The sequence below is a fragment of the Trachemys scripta genome, chromosome 25, assembly GCF_013100865.1.
Source record: "Trachemys scripta elegans isolate TJP31775 chromosome 25, CAS_Tse_1.0, whole genome shotgun sequence".
Classification (NCBI taxonomy): domain Eukaryota; kingdom Metazoa; phylum Chordata; order Testudines; family Emydidae; genus Trachemys; species Trachemys scripta.
In genome coordinates, this window is record NC_048322.1 from 772,497 (window position 1) to 794,614 (window position 22,118).

Sequence of the window (22,118 nt, forward strand, 5' to 3'; positions counted from 1 at the left end):
CCTCCCTGCTTTGGGACACCGCACGAGCACCAGCTCCCGGTCATCTTCCCTCCTCCCCCTGCTCTCAGCCCTTCCTGCTTTGGGACACCCCACGAGCACCAGCTCCCGGTCATCTTCCCCCTCCCCCTGCTCTCAGCCCTCCCTGCTTTGGGACACCCCACGAGCACCAGCTCCCGGTCATCTTCCCCCCTCCCACTGTTCCCTGCTCCCCCATGGACTCCTGGAGAGGAACCTCACTCTGTCTCCTGGCGGCAGATGGTCCCCCCTGGCTGTCACATCCTCCCCGCCTCAGGGAAGTTGTTATAGCAGAGTGCCAGCTCTGCTACTGTTAAGGCGCAGCATTGCTCTCTCTCACTCCCCCAACACCCCCCCACACCCCCAGCATTGCGTACTGGGTATAGGCCGACTATTCTAATTCCTCTACAACCCACATCCTCGCTCAGAGTTTATTCACATTTGCTGCTCATTATAGGGGTGCAGGGCAGGGTTAGGGGTGCAAATATGGGATTATCTGATCAAGTCAAAGAGATAGAGCCTCCCCCTCCCAAAAAAATCACCTGCTTCTGGTAACATTTTCCTGCACACTCCTGGGGCTCAAACTATTATTTTAAATTACCCTCAACTCTTCTCAGTGCCTTGGTATTTATCTCAGCTCGTACACGGCCCCCTCTGCCTCTCTGGGGAAGCCGTATTGAAAAAATAAATAACTGAAGAATTTGGAGCAGCACATGGGCAGGAGCCGAGCTGAGAAATCACAGAGCTTGCAATGCCAGAGGTAACAGCCAGAGGGTTTCCCGCGATCGGCTCTCGCTGTCATTGGTTGGCATAAGAGGACACGCTGTGGCCACAGAACCTGGGCAATGCCCAGGCATTCAAGTCTGAGCTGGGCCATGCCTCGCTGTCAGACAATGGGCATTGTGCATTTTTCTGCAGAACGTAGGGAGTTTCTCTTGGAAGTTTGGCCACCAGCTACCAAATTTTCTGGATTCAGAGTAATATTTTAAAGTGCTCTGAGATCCACATGCAGACAGTGGCCTGGTCCGCACTTCAAAGCTTTGCCAGCATAGCTCTGTTGGTCAGGGGTAGCATAAAAACAAAACAAACAAAAAAAAAAACAATCACACCCCTAATGGACAGAGCCCTACTGGCAAGAGATCTGGTGCAGCCACAGTGACAGTAGCGAAAAGTCAATCTGGGGAAAAAAGAATAAAATGCCCATAAACGACATTAATGCCGTTAACATTGCCCAGAGCTGCCTCGTGTCTTTCCAGCACGTGGATCGTGGCTAAGCTGAAACCTGTGAAACCCAGGACATGAAGAGTTAAAGTATAGGCTGTCCCTGCAACATAACCTTAACTCTGCCCCCAACTGCAGAGCTGACAATAGTGCCTGGGAAGAGTTCACTCAGGGTGACGCAAAAGTTAACAAAACTACCAAGGGAAACAAAGGAATCGCCATCTCTTCAAGTCCAGACCGGACGCCTTTCTGGAAGATGATGTCATCAGACACAAGGCATTCAGCTCAGTACAGCAGGAACTGGATGGAATTCTATGGCGTGTTATACAGGAGGTCAGACTACATGACCTGATAGTCCCCCCACCCTTAATCTGTGAATATATAAATTATCCTGGGACGGAATGCCCCCCTGTATTCACACCCTGCACGCCACCGTGATAATCTTTGTACAAAACATGCCTGGTAAGGGATCATTTGAGAACTATTAACGTGCTGGTCGGTATTATCATGGTGAAATATATGTAGTAACATCGCATGTAAAGTTATGAAATTCCCCTGTATGATGTTAGCCCATGTTCAAAACCCCACAGCCCTGCCCAGGCAGAAGTCAGTAAATAGGTCTGACCTAAACAAAGCAACGTGTGTTCAACTTAATTTGCATGTAAGCAGTAAACAGGGTCATCCAACGGCAAAAGGGAGAATGGAGGCAGGAAGGAAAAATCTACATTTCAGCATACACAGGTGAGAAGAAACAGCATGGAGCATCTTTTGCCATCAGACTTCATGTCTCCTCGCTCTCAGCTGTGAAAAACTTTACCAAGGGGTCACACTGAGGAAAATGCCCATCAAAGGGTGACTGAGTCAATCACAGTTAACTCAAGAAATTAACTAACTCAAAAAAAAAAATGAATCACAGTTAATCGCAATGTTACACAATAACAGAACACCAATGTAAATGTGTTATAAATATTTTTGGATGTTTTTCCTATTTTTCAAATATATCGATTTCAGTTACAACACAGAATACAAAGTGTACAGGGCTCATTTTACATTATTTTTTATTACAAATCTTTGCACTGTCCTATTCGGCTCCTGGGCTCTGTTCCCAGTGTCCTGGGGCAGGGCAGGGCCCAGTACTGGTGTGTGCATCATTGGCACGTTGGGGTGATGCTGAAACAGGGCAGAGTTAAGGTTACATTGTGGGGGTGACGTGAACCTTAACCCTTCATTTCCCCTTCTAAGAACCGAGGGGACAGGAATCCTTACCCAGTGAGGTCACATTCTCATAGTTCTCCTGCATGACGTATCCGTAGAGGGCTCTCTGAGCGAGGTCCAGCAGAGCCCCCTCTTCCCTGGTGAAATACACAGCCACCTCCTCGAAGGTCACCGGCCCCTGAAAGAGCAAGAGCCCCTCACTCAGTACCTGCTGCCCCACTCACAGCCCCACTCTTCATGAGGGAGCAGGGCCAACTCAATGCAAACTCTGGGGGGTTCATGGTCAGCAGAATCCCACCCCGACCCTGCTCAGAGCAGCCAGGGATTATAAAGCATAATTGCAGCTGAAGCCCGGCTGGGAGAGGGGCCGGGGCCAGGAAGCGAGAGCAGGACGACTCTGCAGTCACTCCCTGGGAGGAGAGGGAGCTGTCCGGGGACAAGTAAGAGATCCGGGGAAGGGAGAAGCCGGGGGTCCTGCCCTGCCCTGGGGAGTCCAACAGGAGACCGAGAAGGGTGACGGAGCCAGGGGAAGAGAGGAAGCTCTGGAGAGAAAGCGGAGCTGGACAAGGAGATGGAGAGGTGGGGTAGGAAGGAGCCCAGGGAAACAGCACCAGGGTCTGAGACTGAGCAGACCTGGATTGCTTGTCAGAGGGCCCCTGGGCTGGAGCCCAGACCTGAGGGTAACTGGGGTCCCCAGCCAGCCACGGGGACAGGAGCACAGGACCTGGGGACATCTGACGTGGCCTTAGGGCAGCTTCTCCAGCGGGACATGTCCCCTCTCGGAGTGACCGGGCTGGGGGGGCCAGGCCATGCGAAGGGAGCGCGCTGAGCACAGACCTGGAGGGGCCGCAGCCCAGGCGAGCGATGGCAGGGGGTGGCAGATGGGGGGAGAGCGAATCCCCAGACCCAGCCACAAGGAGACTCCCCTGCAGCGAGCGGGACGGGACCCCTTTCCACGCTGCCTAGTGGGAAGCTGGTCATTTTCCCCCAGTCTTCTCCAGGGGGGTTGTTTCCTGTGCCACAGATTTGGGAACTTCCACCCCCCCAAACTCCATGGATCCATTCCTGGATTCATGGGCCCAGCAGGTTTGTCACACCCTGAACCCCTCCTTTTATCCACCCTGGGTGTTTCCTGCCCTCTCCCACCTCCACACCAAATGCCCCACAAGTTCCTCCCTCCTGTTCCTGCTCCTCTCTCTCGACCAGGAACCCCCCTGTGATACCTACCTGAGCCGGCTCCGTCGCCGCTGGTTCCTGTTCCTGTCCCTGTCCCCGGGGTGGCTGGGAAGAGCTGGAGCAGGCCATGGCCAGGGCCAGGGCTCGGCGGCCTGGGAGGGGGAAAAGGGTAAATGGGAGGAATTCAGAGCAGGTTTTAATTCACGTCCCAGCACAGTTCCCCCGGGGGCTTTTCCCTGCAGACAAACTTTGTAGCTTGTGCTAGGCCGAGCAAACGCTTGGTCGCATTTTTATTACAAAACTCCAGTCCCTCCCAGCAGCATGAACCCCAGGGAGATTTTGAAACTCTCCCAGGGATGCAGAGACGAAGGAACCATTTTGGGGGGTTCCCCCTGGTCCCCAGGGCCGCCCACACCCCAGCAGGGGAAATACGGAGAGGTGGGGACTGGCTTTTCCTCCTTCTGCTCCTCACCTTGTTCACCAGGACGGGAACCTGCCCAGAGATGCTGCAACAAGTGTGTCCGGGCAGGTTCGAGTCCTGGGAATCTCTCCCCATCTCTCCCCTTCCCCCCTGGCCTGTCTCCCTCCCACTCCGGCTGGGAGAGGCTGAGCTGTTTGGGATCAGCTCCTGCCCTTGTTAACAGGAGGGGAAATGAGGGGGGAGGAGGGGGGGCTGCTTGTGATTGTGCTGCAGCGTCACTTTCACGCCTGTCCCCAGCCCTCTCCGAATTATCTGGAGTCTGGCTCAGGGATTGATGTTGGCAGAGTGTGGGGCTGCCTATGGGTCTAGTACCAGCTGGCAGAGGTGGCACCAGATTCCTCCCGGTGGGGGTAGAGGGGGCGCAAAGGTGAGCTAGACAGAAAATTGGCGGGAGGAGCGGTCCTGCATCACGGTATACATGTTGTGGGCACACTCTTATTTTTTTAACAATACGCAGTTAAACGTGTGTTTTATCTACGTTCTCCTCAAAAAGGGGAATAAAAAGATAGACAGATGACTTTTAAACTTTCATCTATTGCAGCTCACTGTTGCGACATTTATTCCCAGAAAAATCAATAGGAAAAAAACCTAAGCCAATAAATAAATTAACAAACAACAACAAACAAATGCAAACTGAGGGGGAAACGTACTGGTTAAATCACAGTAATAGCGAATGACTTAAAAATCAGAGACGGTCCTGTATTATACTTTAAAATGAGTCATTTGCACGTGCCGAGAAAACAAAACATCCCAAACTTCCTTACTATTTAAAGCAAAAGAAACAACCGACCCAAACTCAGTACACCGTTTTTCCTCGCCGACCGAGCCCGGCTTCCCATTCCACTCACATCAAAACCCAATCTGAACTTTCAAAACATGTTTTTTTGGGGGGGGGCAGGTCACTCTTTCTGGGACTGTTCTGCACCCACATTCTTTGTTAAAGTAACAAGAGCAATTTGGCTCTTAGCTAAACGAACTGCCAATTAATACAAAAACAAACAAGCACGAAATCAATAAATCGCGTCCAATAAAGCACAAAACCAGCGTTCGATAGGCAGCAAAAAATCAAGATGCAGATACGAGTAATTTCTTACACATACGGCAGCGGGGTCCTCTCCTCTCCAGAGCTGCCGCCTCCGCTTTGCCTTCCTGGGGGCTTGGACATGTTCTTGCCTGGGGGAGAGCAGGGCGGGGCGGGGGTCAGAGCTTCAGTCTCCAGCAGCAGCAGGAGCCCACGTTTAAAGGACTCGGGAAGGAAATCCCAGGCAGCCCAGCCCCTATGAGGCCCAGCCCAGTGCAAACCCGCATGAGGCCAGCATGCCAACCCCCCACGCCACCCCAGCTGCCGAGCGCAGGCTGCCCCAGGGGAGAAGAGGGTAGTGTCAGAGGGAACAAGCCAGCCTGGCCTTGGGGAGCAGGTGTCCGATCCCCCCCATACTGCCAAACATGCCGCATGGACTCCCAAAAAATGTCCCACGCCGCCACCACCCTAAAACATCCATCCACATGTCAGATCGAAAGTTACCGCCAGCACCTGCCGGCCATCCACACCGCAGAGGGAGCTCTGGAACAGGAGAATGGAGGACACGGAGGAGCTAAAATAGTTAAGAAATGTCCAGGCCCTGTCACTGGCAGGTAATGGCCACTGATCCACCCCAGAGGTGGCTGCATCTCAGTGCTGCGGGAAGGAAGACTATGGAGACCATGCGGCACAGGGTTTGGGGATAGTTCTGGTCATAATCATCAAGACCAGTGGGTCTTGCTGGTGCTTAGGAAAACCTGCTGCAGTGTATCCGTTAACACCACAATCGCAGTCACAAATAGTTGGGGGAATTCTAAAATAGCCACAAGTTACCTTAGTAACTGATTGAGGTCAATGTTAATGAGGGTAAGAGGAACTAAAGAATTAGTCTATGGAAAACGGGCACCCCAAATTCGGTAGGGTGTGGAAGTATAGATAAGGAAAACGGGGTGGTGCCCTTATACATATGTATCAGACTTAGTGGGTGTAACACCCAGCTTGTGCGTGGCGGGGCGGGGGGGGGGTGGATAACACAGTGGGGAACATCCAACAGAGGACCACCTGATGATCATAGAAGATCAGGGTTGGAAGGGACCTCAGGAGGTATCTAGTCCAACCCCCTGCTCAAAGCAGGACCAATCCCCAACTAAATCATCCCAGCCAGGGTTTTGTCAAGTCTGACCTTAAAAATCTCTAAGAAAGGAGCTTCCACCACCTCCCTAGGTAACCCATTCCAGTGCTTCACCACCCTCCTAGTGAAATAGTGTTTCCTAATATCCAACCTAAACCTCCCGCACTGCAACTTGAGATCGTTACTCCTTGTTCTGTCATCTGGTACCACTGAGAACAGTCTAGATCCATCCTCTTTGGAACCCCCTTCAGGTAGTTGAAAGCAGCTATCAAATCCCCCCCTCATTCTTCTCTTCTGCAGACTAAACAATTCCAGTTCCCTCAGCCTCTCCTCATAAGTCATGTGCTCCAGCCCCCTAATCATTTTTGTTGCCCTCCGCTGGACTCTTTCCAATTTTCCCACATCCTTCTTGTAGTGTGGGGCCCGAAACTGGACACAGTACTCCAGATGAGGCCTCACCAATGTCGAATAGAGGGGAATGATCACATCCCTCGATCTGCTGGCAATGTCCCTACTTATACAGCCCAAAATGCCATTAGTCTTCTTGGCAACAAGGGCACACTGTTGACTCATATCCAGCTTCTCGTCCACTGTAACCCCTAGGTCTTTTTCTGCAGAACTGCTGCCTAGCCACTCAGTCCCTAGTCTGTAACAGTGCATGGGATTCTTCAATCCTAAGTGCAGGACTCTGCATTTGTCCTTGTTGAACCTCATCAGGTTTCTTTTGGCCCAATCCTCTAATTTGTCTAGGTCCCTCTGTATCCTATCCCTACCCTCCAGCGTATCTATCACTCCTCCCAGTTTAGTGTCATCTGCAAACTTGCTGAGGGTGCAGTCCACGCCATCCTCCAGATCATTAATGAAGATATTGAACAAAACCGGCCCCAGGACCGACCCTTGGGGCACTCTGCTTGATACCAGCTGCCAACTAGACATGGAGCCGTTGATCACTACCCGTTGAGCCCGACGATCTAGCCAGCTTTCTATCCACCTTATAGTCCATTCATCCAGCCCATACTTCTTTAACTTACTGGCAAGAATACTATGGGAGACCATATCAAAAGCTTTGCTAAAGTCAAAAGATCATCTTACCCATTCCAGCGTTTCCCAAGGGGATGTGAGTGGGAACGTATTGATGCTGGACATTATGTACTTTCTTTCCATCTTCTGTTATGTTCCAGTCATTTGGGCTTTCTTTATCTGCTCGGTGAAATGATTAATAAACAGACACGTGATAACCAGTGATTGTATCCCCTATAAGAGTTGTTCCTCGCGTCTTCCTAGAGTCTCTCCATCTAGCGATATGCAGAGCAGTGGTTCTCACCCTGTCCCAATGGGAGGCCAAATCCTTATTGCAAATCACTGCGATTTAAAAGACCAATTCATTATTCCAGTCAATCAAAGGAGGCTACAAAACCAACACCGCCCAGCACATTAAACCCAACAGCCGAAAAACAGACCCCAGGAGACCAGCCCGAGGAAGACGAGATTGTTCTGCGCCAAGGGAGAGAACGGAGGGGGCTAAGGAGCGCCAAGGCCTGAGGCCCCTGCAGTGGCAGGGGAACAGTTAAGTGAGAGAGATGCAGATATTCCTGGCAAGGGACCCAGACCCCAGGCTGCAGACCCAGGTGACTTCCCCCCTCCACCAATATGCCAATCTCACCTGGGGGGGAAAAATGTCTTCGCAACCTCACAGAGGGCAAATCATTGACACCCAGAATACGGGAGCAAGAAACTGAGAGATAGAAAGCTCAGAGCCACGTCAGAGCACTGGCTCTCCCTGCCCAATGTCCGGTCTCCAGCCCTGGCCGAATCTGACGCTTCAGTGGAAGGAGATGAAAAATAACACACGCGCACACACACACACACACACACACTCCAGCCTGCGTGTTCCTGACCCCGCGGCAGGCTGATAGAGCTCTGAAAGCGTGAGCTTTTAGGAACACAAGACACGAACTGGAAGGGAGCCCAACCCCACCATCACCAGCAATTCCAATCAGACGTCACCCTCAAAAATGCGTCCAACTCGCTCTTAAAACAAACGGAGTTGTTTGCCCTCTGAGGGGCGAGAACCTTCATCCAGGGGCATCTGGGGGAAAGAGTCCAGCCAACTTTCTTGTTAGCAGCTAACAGACACCGTTCCCCTAATCGGGGGGCGGCGTCTAGCTTTGGCGTGTAGTAAATATGGGGCCACTTTCATCAGTAAACATTTTAACTGTGACAGAGGGGAAACAAATGATTCTTAAATGAGGGGAAAGGTGATGATGGGGGAATTTATCCTCCATGCGATTTCCAATATAGAGAATGACGCAGGGCAACAGGTTCCCCCCAATAAAAGGAGAAGTTACCACATTTAAACACGGGGAACACCTCCAGACCTGAGGGGATTTTTAACTGATATTTCATAATTACATAGAAAACAAACGAAATCCGAGATTGGGTATCCACATCCCATATTGAAAGAGAAGGGTGGGAATCAGAGGTATTTGGGATCAGTGGTCACACGTGAGAGGAAAGCAGGAAAACATGAGGGGTTTGAGATAACATCAAAACACCAAGAGCAGAGGGAAATTCAACCATTAGAGGGAAAAGGGGAAAGTGGGAAAGGATTGTATTGGATTGTACAACAAACCACCAGAAAGTAAGGGTTCCCCTCCATCACCGCCAGTCCCAGGGGCAGCAGGGAGCCCTTTGTGAAGGTGTTTTAAGAAGGCCGGGAAGGCTCCCTGGCCTTGGGGAGGGGGCAGCAGGATGGGAGGGGCAGGGGACAGGCAGCAGGTGGCTGTGGGGCGCTGCACTGGGGAGACAGAGGGGCTTGGGGGGCAGCTGCCAGGCCTGGTTATTCCACTGAGAACAGTCGCTTCTCCCTTCCCCTCCTGTGTCCCTCCCAGGCCCTGTTACTGGCAGAGACCGACCAGCCACCCCGTCCCACCCCAGAGCCAGCCTCGTCTTCAGGCTCCCCTCACTAACCCCCTTCCAGTTTGGGGAAATGACTCAGGGCGACAATTTCCCACCGGAACAAGGACAATTGGCTGCAGATAAAACGTGTGGGAAAATTTCCCCAGGCCAAGGAAATTTTAATCTAGCGTGTGAGAATTAGAAACCGGGGCAAAGCCTGAGGAGAATAGAGACATGGAAAGTCACTGGAGAGAAAAGTAAGAGTGTGTGTGTGTGTGTTCGTGTTCCCCATATTTGATAGTTAGAGAAAAAGGGGAAGAATTCAGGGGAAATGATTCAGTCTCTGAGACTGAAGTGACAAAACCAGAGAGAAACTCCCCTGCCCCCCCGATCTCCTGCCTGCTCGCCCAGAGCCAGGCCCCCCCCCGCTCGTTCACACGGTCTGCCCCCCTCCCTTCCCGGCCCCCCACCCCCAGACACACCCACTGGGGCCCGGTCTCTGGCCCCATCTGACCCCCCCCCCGCCTCTGGGGCAGCCCCTGGCTGGAGCTGGGGGCAGAGGGGGGTCAGCGGGGGTCACTGCTGTGAACGCAGCTCAGAGCCTGCCCCAGTGGTGGGAATAAACCGGGGGCCGGTTCCCAGGGGCGGGGGGATCTGCCCCCCCCCCAGCCCTTTGTTAATTACCTGCGGGCTCCGGCCCGGGGCTGGTCCCAGCTGGGGAAAGCCCCCCCGGCCGGGCAGGGAGGGGTTAATGCCGGGCTCCCCCCCAGCACGGACCCCGGGGGGGGGGCAGCGTCTCGTATTGCCCCGCCCGGAGCTGCTGCAGGATTTTCCTGCCTCCGCCCCCGGCTGCTGCATCCAGCCCCATCCTGCGCCTCCTGCAAACCCGGGCCGGGCTGCAGCGTTTGCAAACACCGGGGGGCACGGGGGGGGGGGGGGTGTTTGATTTCCCCTCCCCGCTGCCCCCGCTCCCCAGGGCGGGGTCGGGAAAGGCGCAGGGTCCCCCCAGCGCCAGACACTGGCGGCTCCTCTCGGGCTGCAGGAGACAACGACACCTCGAAAACTCCGGGTCCCACATGGGGGGTGTTTCAATGAAGGCCTGATTTTTATTACTCTCGGCACTTCCTGCCCCACAGTGAAGGTCGATGTCAGGGTGCCCATGAATTTGTATTTTAAGAGCAAATACTTGTTGAAAAAAATTAAAGGAAAATAGTTGCTCGAAGCAACAAAGCGGCACCTTATAGACTAACAGATGTATTGGAGCATGAGCTTTCGTGGGCGAATACCCACTTCGTCAGACGCATATACGGTGCCACGGGACTCTTTGTTGCTTTTTACAGATCCAGACTAACACGGCCACCCCTCTGATAGTTGCTTGAAGTTTTAGCAGTGACCTCTGTGTTTCTAGTACAGCACGTCCCATGTTTTGATTGTGATTGTTAATTTGGAATTTTTAATTCTACATTTTTCTTTTTCTTTTGATAGCACATGTTTATTCCGTTGGCTCATGTGACTTCCAGTCAGACTGCTTTCCTGGCCTGGTGTCAAAACTTCTTCATTTGCATGATCCACCAAGGGTGGTTGCCTTTTGCAACTGTTATTTTGCCTCTCAATCCAGCCCTTGGTGTTTTTTCGCACGTCACTGCTGGTGTGTGGAACTTGGTTCCCAACTATTCACCAAGGGCCATATACGATCTCCTAGTAAACCAGGGATAGGCAACCTATGGCCTGTGTGCCGAACGCCGCACGCGAGCTGATTTTCAGTGGCACTCACACTGCCCGGGTCCTGGCCACCGGTCCGGGGGGCTCTGTGTTTTACTTTAATTTTAAATGAAGCTTCTCAAACATTTTAAAAACCTTATTTACTTTACATACAACAATAGTTTAGTTCTATATTATAGACTTATAGAAAGAGACCTTCTAAAAACGTTAATGTATGACTGGCACGCGAAACCTTAAATCAGAGTGAATAAACGAAGACTCGGCACATCACTTCTGAAAGGTTGCCGACCCCTGTATTAAATCCTTCTCAAAGGGAAAAATCTACTGTAATTTTTACTGAACATACGAACGGCCGTACTGTGCCAGACCAACGGTCCAGCTAATGCAGTATCCTGGCTTCCGACAGTGCCCAATGCTGGTGCTTTGGAGGGAATGAACTGAACAGGGAATCATCCAGCGATCCATCACCTGGTGTCCACTTCCAACTTCTGGTAGTCAGAGTTAGAGACACCCAGATCACGAGGTTGATCCCAGAGCATCTTGGCTAATAGCCATTGATGGACCTGTCCTCCAGGAACTGGTCTAGTTCTTTTTTGAACCCAGTTAGAGTTTTGGCCTTCACAACCTAATGAATACACCATAACCCCAAGATCACGACCTAATGAATACACAGCCATAACCCCAAGATTGCTTGACTACCACAAGAATTCAAAAATCATGCGTTATTAAGGTGACCAGATGTCCCGATTTTATAGGGACAGTCCCGATATTTGAGGCTTTTTCTTATATAGGCTCCTATTACCCCTCACCCCCGTCCCGATTTTTCACACTTGCTGTCTGGTCACCCTATGCGTTATACACCCTCAAGTCATGACATTTAAAAAAAAAAGAAATAAATTATATCAGGTTCTTTGTAGGTGCCTTTTTGTTCCGGAACCCTTAAGGTGCAGGAGGCCCAGATCCATAAAAGTAGGTGTCTAAATACCTGAGTGAGTCTTGGCCTAGCCTCATACTTTTGCTGTCACCTCTCCCGAGCAATTCAGACACCTCAGGCCATATCTGCACGACAGACTTACGTTAACTCAAGTTCCGTCAGCAAACAGTCATCACAGTGAGTATGTCACTTGTGCGTGTGCCTACTTGGCTCCTTGTGCTGGTGGTGAGTGTCCTCCCCAGGAGCGTTTGTACTGATGCAGAATATGGCACACTGTGGGTAGGCATCCCACTGCGCAACTCGCCACTGTCCACTGCTCTGTATTTTGGAAAATTTTATCAACGCATGCCGGGGCCCAAACAGGTTGCACAGGGGTGACGGGGAAGCGTGGGATCAACTTCCCATAATGCAGTGTTCACCATCCCATCATTTTATACATCTCCCATCATTTTCACACCTTTTTTCCTAAGTCCCACACACCCTACTCATTGTCTGCCATCTCTGACAGCAGCACGGAACCCGCACAGCGCTGCGTTATTGTTACGAGCGCTGTGAGCCCAGGGTACACGACCCTCAGCATTTGCAGAGCCGCGCGAATAGATGTAGGGGGAGATGACGATTCCGTGCAGAGCAGATTGCTGGGGGACACAGTGACCATTAATTGAAGCGTGTGGGTGACATTCCCGGAGCCGCTGCAGATGGTGGAGCTCCAGTTGTGGGTCCGAGAAACAAGCGCCCACGGGTGAGATCGCATCATCATGCGGGTTTGGGATGATGAGCAGCAGCTGCCGAGCTTTCGGATGCACAAGGCCACGTTCCTGGATCTACAAAAGTTTTTTTTCTCCTGCTGATAATAGCTCACCTTAATTGATGGGTCTCGTTAGAGTTGGTATGGCAACCCCCATTGTTTCATGTCCTCTGTGTATATATATCTTCCTACTGTATTTTCCACTGCATGCATCCGACAAAGTGGACAAAGCCCAGGAAAGCTTATGCCCAAATCAATTTGTTAGTCGCTAAGGTGCCACAAGGACGCCTTGTTCTTACTCCTGGATCTGTGTGCCAAACTCACCCCAGCCCTCTAGTGCAGGGATCCCACAATGAGGCCTGCACTGACAGAGGAGAAGGGAGAGTCGATCGCACTGCGGAGACTTTCAATGCCAGCCTGCTACCAATCAGGGAAAACCTCTCAGCTAAATACACGGTGGTCTAGATTTATCATCAGGCATTAGGTATTATATGAGACCATTGCATGTTAAGTGGTCAGCTAATGCCAGTCAAAGGGGCGTTAGCGGGTTACAGACTGTTGTCTCTTGCAACTCCGGGGAAAGGGAATTGGAGCAAGGACCCAGATCCTTCCCCTATCTGATTCTGAAGTGCAGAAGCCAGGAAAGTTCCCCACAACAGCAGGACCATTCCCCCATGTACATAATTAGCATCATCAACAGGATACTGTCTGTAGGCTCCACCCCATTAGTTGGCTGGTTGCATTCTGGTAGCACTGTCCGGGTCTGGTTGAGAACCCTACAATTGCTGGAATTGAAAAACGACAGGTCCCGTTTGCTGAACTTCAGTGCAAATTATTGGACCAGGCTGGGGCATTATGACACGCTAGATCTGAGCAGAGAGAAGTTTTATTGTTGGCCAGTGTGGTAACATACCTCAGCTTGCCCCCTTCCAGCCCCAGGGACCCCCTGAAAAACCAGCCTGGAGCGAAGGGCAGTGCTGAGGATTTCTTCTTTCACTCCCACTGCCATGTGCAGGGATCCCGGGGGCGTTTCTGGAAGAGCATTTGGAACCAAATTGGGGACACCAGCCTGTCAGGACAGAGAGCTCAAGTTCAGACTATTTTTTTAACATTTGTTTAATAATATGATTGAATCCTTCAGACCTAGTGTCACAATCAATAAAATTGTGTCAGCGTTGTAGGTTACCAAGGGTGAAACCAAACAGTGCTTCAAATACAAGAGAGAGGCGATAAATCACTTCTCAGAGTCACTGCGCATAGAGGAATCCGGTTGCTACATTCCTTGTGTCCTGGTGCTTTTGTGTGACCATTTCCTTTCCCTCCTTTCGGAGAAAAGTTTTGTTATTTTGCATAAAAACTTTTATTTCCTCAGGAGAGACCCAGGAGTGGGGGCTGCCTCCATCCATGTACCAAACACCCAGAGAAGGTGACAGACAAACACCCTTAAGACAAAGTGATTATAGAATCATAGACTCATAGAATATCAGGGTTGGAAGGAACCTCAGGAGGTATCTAGTCCAACCCCCTGCTCAAAGCAGGACCAATCCCCAACTAAATCATCCCAGCCAGGGCTTTGTCAAGCCTGACCTTAAACACCTCTAAGGAAAGAGATTCCACCACCTCCCTAGGGAACCCATTCCAGTGCTTCACCACCCTCCTAATGAAAAAGTGTTTCCTAATATCCAACCTTGACCTCCTCACTGCAACTTGAGACCATTACTCCTTATTCTGTCATCTGGTACCACTGAGAACAGTCTAGATCCATCCTCTTTGGAACCCCCTTTCAGGTAGTTGAAAGCAGCTATCAAATCCCCCTTCACTCTTCTTCTTCTGCAGACTAAACAATCCCAGTTCCCTCAGCCTCTCCTCATAAGTCATGTGCTCCAGCCCCCTCATCATTTTCGTTGCCCTGTGGGCTTATGCCCACAGACCCCAAGGATTGGAATCAGCAGCAGCAACAAACCCCTCTGTATGCAGCAGGGAGCAACACAAATGTTTCCTTGAAAAGGAGCTGTCTCCGCTCAAGTTTGTCATTCTGGTGATTGATCTTCATTCCCCTTCTCTGAGGGGAAGGGTGGGGTGGGTGACCCTTCACCCTGGGATGAGCAGCTCCCTCCCCATCTTTCAGGCACTCTGGGAATCTCTCTCTGCTCACAGCTGACAGGCTGCCTCCAGCCCACACACCCTGCTCATTAGCTGTGCAGGAGTGAGTCATTTTGTTAGTACATGTGACGCGAGGCAGAGGTTTTTTTCACCAGATGCATTGGTGGTATAGTGGTGAGCATAGCTGCCTTCCAAGCAGTTGACCCGGGTTCGATTCCCGGCCAATGCAGGGATGTGTTTTTTTCCTTCTCTGGAACTGGTTTAATTTCAGTCACATTGTGCGATAATCCCATTGTCAACACAATGAGCAGAGAATTTATGTCCCAAATTCCAGCAGGTGATTAAAGACAGAGTGGGGGTGGGGATGCAAGAAACAGGGCTACAGGCTGAGCCAGAGACGTCGTCCTGGTGTCTAGAGCCCTGCGCAGATACACAATTTGTATCCACAATCTGCAAAAATTGTCCGCAGATTTGCAAGGTTTCACTAATAGCTCCAGGGACATGGGGCCGTGCCAAACCCCGGACCACCAACCATCCTCCACTTCTCCCCCTGAGACTTCCTGCCCCACCACCCGCTCCACCCCACATAGCTGTGGATTTACAGGGCTCAGCGTGTGCCATTTGAGAAAGTCACAAACCGTGGGAACACGCATCTGTAGCTCCTTGTCTTCCGTGTTTTAATTTCAGCTGGCGGAGGTGTTTGTATCCTGCTCACGCATGATGGGGAGAAAGTCGAAATATAAACTTTTGTGTCCATTTCTGGTGCTGCAGACTCTCTTGTGGTACAGAAAGAAGGAGGTAAACAAAAGGGAGAGGGGAGTAAAGGGAAAAATAAACCAAAAATTGTCACACAATTAGGTAAACGGAAGATTGTGGTTAAGCCAAGCCCTTCAAAATAATAATAATTAATAATAAAAAGGACGGAGAGAAGAGCTCAGGTATGTCGAGATCCCACTGATAGTTGAACTCAGATTGCTAGAATAAAAGTTCAAACCGTCACGTAGCCTATAGGGCTAGTTTAGTCTTTATTATATTTAACAGGAACAGGAGGCACCTACAGGCCTGTATCCTGAAAGACATTAGCTTCAGCAAGGTAGCATATGTGTGGTAGGCCTGTGACTCTTGGCATAGCTACATGGCCTGCAGTCACCCTTAGATTTGGGGAACTAGGACTAGCTTGCTCCGTAACAGGAGTTGGAACCTAACAGTACCAGGCAACGGCAGGAACGCTGGGATATTTGAGGATAGAATCGTTGGCAGATGTCAAACCAGCAACTTGGCTGAGCAATAGGTGGTGTGCGTGATAACGAGTTAACTGGCATTAATATGTATTAATAGGTTAACCTATCGGCTAGGTGCATCCCAGTATTATGAGGGTGAGGAAGTTAGATTTGGATGTGGAAGGCTGGGCACGAGGATGAATGTTCATGGCCGCGCTCAGGCCCTATAACAGGGCAAACCACCGCGTTGAGGGCGTTTGCTTTGCATCCTCTGACCTTTCAGCTCTGTTGTTAGCTACCATTGATCTTGGGCATTGAGGAACCTGGACCGTTCCTGGCCAGAGACAGGGCTGGTCCTCTGTCTCTCACCACCAGGTCCTCAAGGAGGGGTGTGAATACGTAAGTCCCAAGTTCATATGCAAAGAATGACACCACCGATAGCCCCAGTCCTGGATTCTTGCTGTGGTTGGGAGCTTTTCTGTCTCTTTTACTGATTCAAATACAAATCACGACGGCTTGGCTTTGCCCTCAGTGCGAGCCTCCTCGCTGTACCCCTGGAGGTTCCTGACAAGATAGCGAACGTGCTGGTTTTAGTTCTGTGTAGCCTGGATCCGGGACAAGAATCCTACTACCCTCAGCTCATTAGTCAGGATCAATTGGTGATCAGTGCAAGGATTAACCATTCAAATGAGTCAGGCCTCAAGAAACCTGCTACTGAACACCTGTGATGAGCAGGATTGAGCTGGGACAACCTCCAGGCTTCAGCCACTGAGTGTTTCTTTGTGCTCCCGGTCCCTTTCTCTCCCCTTCCCCTGTATTTCTCGCCTTCACTCTCTCTGCTGTTCCCCTCCTGCTCTCCCTCCCCCTGCACTTTCTCAGGAAATCGCCCCACAGCATTTAGGAAAAGCCAGAGATCCTATAATTTGCACAAGTCAGAGGGGATGTGACCCACTCACCAAGAGAAAATGAGCCTTTACGGGAAACTATTTCACACACCACACAGTCAACCTGTGGAACTCCTTGCCAGGGGATGTTGTGCAGGCCAAAACTATAACTGGGTTCAGAAAACAATTAGACAATTTCCTACAGGATAGGTCCACTGACAGGCAGGGATGCAACCCCATGCTCTGAGTGGCCTCAGCCTCTAATTGCCAGAAGCTGGGAGTGGATGACAAGGGAAATGGTTTTGTCCGGGTATGTTACTGGCCATAAAGTGAGTGGATCCAAATCCCTTTCAGAGCCCAGGCACACACAGAGGAATCACGGGGCTTTTCGTTCCTTAGGTTCTGGCGCCCGCGAGTGGCCGTTTTTAAAGCTTTAGCATCGTGCAAAGACGTGTTATCCCCCTGGGAGAGAGCCATGTGTAAAACCAAACCCAACCAAAACCAACAAAAAAAAGTGCCGACAAAGTACTGAAAAAAAGCATTCACACACGCTGACTTTTAGCGACAAGACTGTGTCATAGAAGCATAGAAGATCAGGGTTGGAAGGGACCTCAGGAGGTATCTAGTCCAACCCGCTGCTCAAAGCAGGACCAACACCAACTAAATCATCCCAGCCAGGGCTTTGTCAAGCCGGGCCTTAAAAATCTCCAAGGATGGAGATTCCACCACCTCCCTAGGGAACCCATTCCAGTGCTTCACCACCCTCCTAGTGAAATAGTGTTTCCTAATATCCAACCTAAACCTCCCCCACTGCAACTTGAGACCATTGCTCCTTGTTCTGTCATCTGCCACCATTGAGAACAGCCGAGCTCCATCCTCTTTGGAACCCCCCTTCAGGCAGTTGAAGGCTGCTCTCAAATCCCCCCTCATTCTTCTCTTCTGGAGACTAAACAATCCCAGTTCCCTCAGCTTCTCCTCATATGTCATGTGCTCCAGCCCCCTAATCATTTTTGACACAGCCTTGTCGCTAACAGCTGCATGGTGTAGACAAGCCCTAAGTTACCGGCACCTGAGTTTTGCCTGTCCTAGTAAGCATGGACTTTTGTAGCTTTCTGAAGGATTAAAATTGGGGACTTCAAGCTCTGTGTTTGGTAGTTGTTGTTTTCCTCTCACCCATCCTAGCATACACTGAAATACTTACAGGGATCTAAGGAGGGAGATTAGACCCGGGTCACGGATGGTCAGACACTAAACCACCCCAACCATAACATGGATGCTGCATAGTCAGCAGGATTCAAAGCTGTGTAGGGAGACCCAAATGGATTTTTTAACAGATGGGGCTTAACAACTTGGCCACAAGCAAATGACACCCAGTTTTCTCAGTACACTGCAGTTGTGTTCTCTTGGGAAGTCACTTCTAGCCATTGATATTTCCAGCTGCCGTGCAGCATCACAGTGTCTATTAGTTGGTGTTGGTCCTGCTTTGAGCAGGGGGTTGGACTCGATGACCTCCTGAGGTCCCTTCCAACCCTGATCTTCTATGATTCCATGAAGAATAAGAATTCTCGGTGTGCAAGTTCCCTTCTGTCCAGAGCATGATTAGAGGGTGTTGGGAGTTAGTGATGTTGCCGTAGATAGTTGTCAATTCTCCAACTTGGGCATTCAGACAGTGCCTTTCCCAGCCATATCTCCAGCAATAACAATAGCAGAAGAAAGAAAGAAAGGACAAGGAGTAATGGTCTCAAGTTGCAGTGGGGGAGGTTTAGGTTGGATATTAGGAAACGTTATTTCACTAGAAGGGTGGTGAAGCACTGGAATGGGTTACCTAGGGAGGTGGTGGAATCTCCTTCCTTAGAGGTTTATAAGGTCAGGCTTGACAAAGCCCCAGGGATGATTTAGTTGGGGGTTGGTCCTGCTTTGAGCAGGGGGTTGGACTAGATACCTCCTGAGGTCTCTTCCAACCCTGATCTTCTATGATTCTATGATTCTAGAAAGAAAGAAAGCCATGATCCCACTTTCAGGGCAGAAGGTAGCCATGTCCCATCTGCTATTTGCATTGTGGGAGAGAAAGTTTCAATGGAATGTAATACCCCTGGTCAGAGAAGTGACACAGAGAGATTTTGCTATTCAGTGACTTGTGCAAAGAAAATTGGGTGTCTGTCTGAAATCGAGGAGGGAAATGAACCAGCCACATGGTGGCACCATACGTGAAGGAATGAGCATGAAGGACACAGAACGGCTCCCTGGGAGAACTGAATTACTCCATTCCCCTGGGACTGAAGAGACATTTGGTTCTTCCAAGGAGACATTGGGGAAATCCTGACATTAAGTCAGACCCGGGGGGGGGGGGGGGGGTAAAAGCTGTTCAGGCCTCTTTATCTCTCTGTAACAAAGGGACCTTGATTCCTTGATTCCCAGGCAGGGAGAAAAGGCCTGGAGCTGCCGTTTGTCGCATGCAGGGGTCTCCTGGGCAGGGTTATCATATGCCCGGGTTTTCTGGACATTGCCTCTTTTTTGAGCCTCTGTCCGGGTGGATTTTGCAAATAAGAGCCAATGTCTGGATTTTCGCAGAGCAAAGGCTGAAGCTCAGAAAGATCCCGATTGGCCTTCCCTTGCATGCGCAGCTGATTGGTCCATTCCCCTGCATCCACAGCTGCCAGATCGCACCCATCCAGGCCCTGCTCCTAGCCCTGTGGAGGGGGGTCCTGCAGGGAGTCACTAAATGATGGCTGTCGCTGCATCCTCTGTTTGCCCCTGCCTGGGACAGGGAGTAACCCTGCAGCAGGTACCCGTCCAACAGCCCCAGTGCCCTGAACTGTGATTCACCCACTTTTCTCTTAAGTGTGATCATGGGGAAAGAGACATTTATTTGCTAGTCTCAGTTTTGTATTTTTCTTGTATCAGGCTTTTTAAAAACAATCTATCTAGTTAATGGCGTGTTTGGTTAGCTGACTTTTGGAGGGGGAAGCGTTTGCATAGATTTCTCCAAGCAAGGGGAAACTGGGAGGGAAGATGTTGCTTTTGACTCAGCAGATGAGCAGACTGTTTAGATTTGGTGATCAAAGACTCTAAACTCCACCTAAGCATTGGGAACAGGAGTACTTGTGGCACCTTAGAAACTAAGCATTGGGGGAACTCTGAGTTTCTTCTCGCTGTGCTTCTGTGGGTTAGATTGGGATAGCTCAGTGGTTTGAGTATTAGCTTTCTAAACTCAGGGTTGTGAATGCAATCCTTGAAGAGGCCACTTAAGGATCTGGGGTAAAATCAGTACTTGGTCCTGCTAGTAAAGGCGGGAGACTGGATTCAATGACCTTTCCAGTTCTAGGTGATAGGATATCTCCATTAATATGTTTATGTATAGCGGTGAAGATCATGTAGGTGGATTATAAAGTAGCCATGTGATGTTGTAGAAATTACATTGCAGTGATTTAGAATCAGCAGTGGCAAAAAACTGATCCAAAACTTTATCATTCTAGTTTCCCCCCATCCTGCAGGAGCATCGTACAAACACCTCATACAGCTGGAATTATAATGCTGTCTAGTAGGAAGAGAGCGTGCGACATAAGCCCTTATATCAGAGGCCTGGTATGAGGCCTGAAGCCTGGGCTAAAGTAGTGGTCAAAGCTTTACTGATATAAAGCAAAGACAAGTTGTGGGCAAGAGACAGGCCCTGCTCACAGAATCTGGCAAGAACAGGGCTGATATTGCAGAAATTCACATTCCTAAGAAGTGCTAGGCACAGAGTTACTCACGCAAACACACCCTGATATCAAGTGGTACCAGAACACCCCGATATCAAGGATGGTAAAAAACACTCCCCAAGGATAACAGGAACACACTGACCCCTCCTAAAAGATAAAGTCAGGATGACAGTACGTAATAGAGATGTTTTGATTGAACCAACATGTACAAGGAGATGGGTGATAACTTGCCATGTCAGGGGGCAGTAACTAACTATGTCAGAGAGGCAGTATGTAACTTGTTTGTATTGGGGTATAAAGATGTGTCTCAGAGGGATTGTGTCTGTCTGGCCTAGGGAAGAACGAAAAATCCCGCCGTTCACTGAGCCGGTCCATTGTTACGGGCATACATGAATTACTGGTCCGGTAGGCTCTGCGGGATATTAGTACTGTGCTTTGTCAACACTAAACATGGCCTGGTGCCTTCGTACCTTGATGGATCCTGTGGTCATTGGGCAGTTCGCTCGAGGTCTGCTGTGCCGGCTGTCTGCGCAGAGCTGGGGCAGCACACAGGGAGAACACAAAGAGAACACACACACACACAGCCGAACATCTAACCACACGGTGAACCTGACATGACTGTTAGGATATAGATATTCAGGCCTGCCTGTAAAGCCTGTACTTTCACAACTTAGATGTATTTTTATCACTTAGCTAGTTACAGAGGTATAAAAACAAAGAATCAAAATCACAGTCCGCCTGTGTCTGGGCCTTGTCTCACTAGGATAGTCTGAGGCCTTGTTCTTAGGCTAAGGCCTTTGGCGAAGCAGGAGGGACAGCCATAAGCTGGGAAGCGAATGGTCACGTCCTCACCTCCCAAACCAGTCACACTGAAATAAGGGGCTATTGGGCTGTCAGGAAGACGATCCTGTCCGGACAGCGCCCATCACCACCAGATAAAGATGGTTAAAGAAAACTTAGTTTGATAGCATCCTGTCTGGCAAGAAATCACTTCATTGTGAAACCCTCATTTCTGTATGTTTTATCTTTACGGCCCCCATTTTTCTATTGTTAATCTGTCTGGTTCTGTGATTGTTTCTCGTCTGCTGTATAATTAATTTTGTTGGGTGTAAACCAATTAAGGTGGTGGGATATAATTGGTTAGGTAATCATGTTACAATATGTTAGGATTGGTTAAGTTAAATTTCAGTAAAATGATTGGTTAAGGCAGGGGTCGGCAACCTTTCAGAAGCGCTGGGCCGAGTCTTCATTTATTCATTCTGATTTAAGGTTTCGCGTGCCGGTCATACATGTTAACGTTTTTAGAAGGTCTCTTTCTATAAGTCTATAATATAGAACTAAACTATTGTTGTATGTAAAGTAAATAAGGTTTTCAAAATGTTTAAGAAGCTTCATTTAAAATTAAATTAAAATGCAGAGCCCTCCAGACCGGCGGCCAGGACCCGGGCAGTGTGAGTGCCACTGAAAATCAGCTCGTGTGCGGCATTCGGCACGCATGCCATAGGTTGCCTACCCCTGGGCTAAGCAGAACTCAAGTTTTACTATATAGTCTGCAGTCAATCAGGAAGCGGGGGGTGGGGGAGAATGGGAATCCTGTTTTGCTAAGGGGAGAATGGGAATAGGGACACAGGCAAGGCTCTGTGGCGT

At 50.0% G+C, this 22,118-nt stretch overlaps 1 protein-coding gene and 1 non-coding gene across 3 annotated transcripts in view; one reads left to right on the plus strand and one right to left on the minus strand.

Annotated features, from left to right (window-relative positions):
• LOC117869996 (zinc finger protein 239-like) overlaps positions 1-22,118 on the minus strand; it is a 1,162,621-nt gene that overhangs the window by 89,707 nt on the left and 1,050,796 nt on the right. The window lies entirely within an intron of this gene.
• Positions 14,824-14,895, plus strand: TRNAG-UCC. Its single transcript has one exon. It is a non-coding gene; the product is annotated as a tRNA-Gly (tRNA).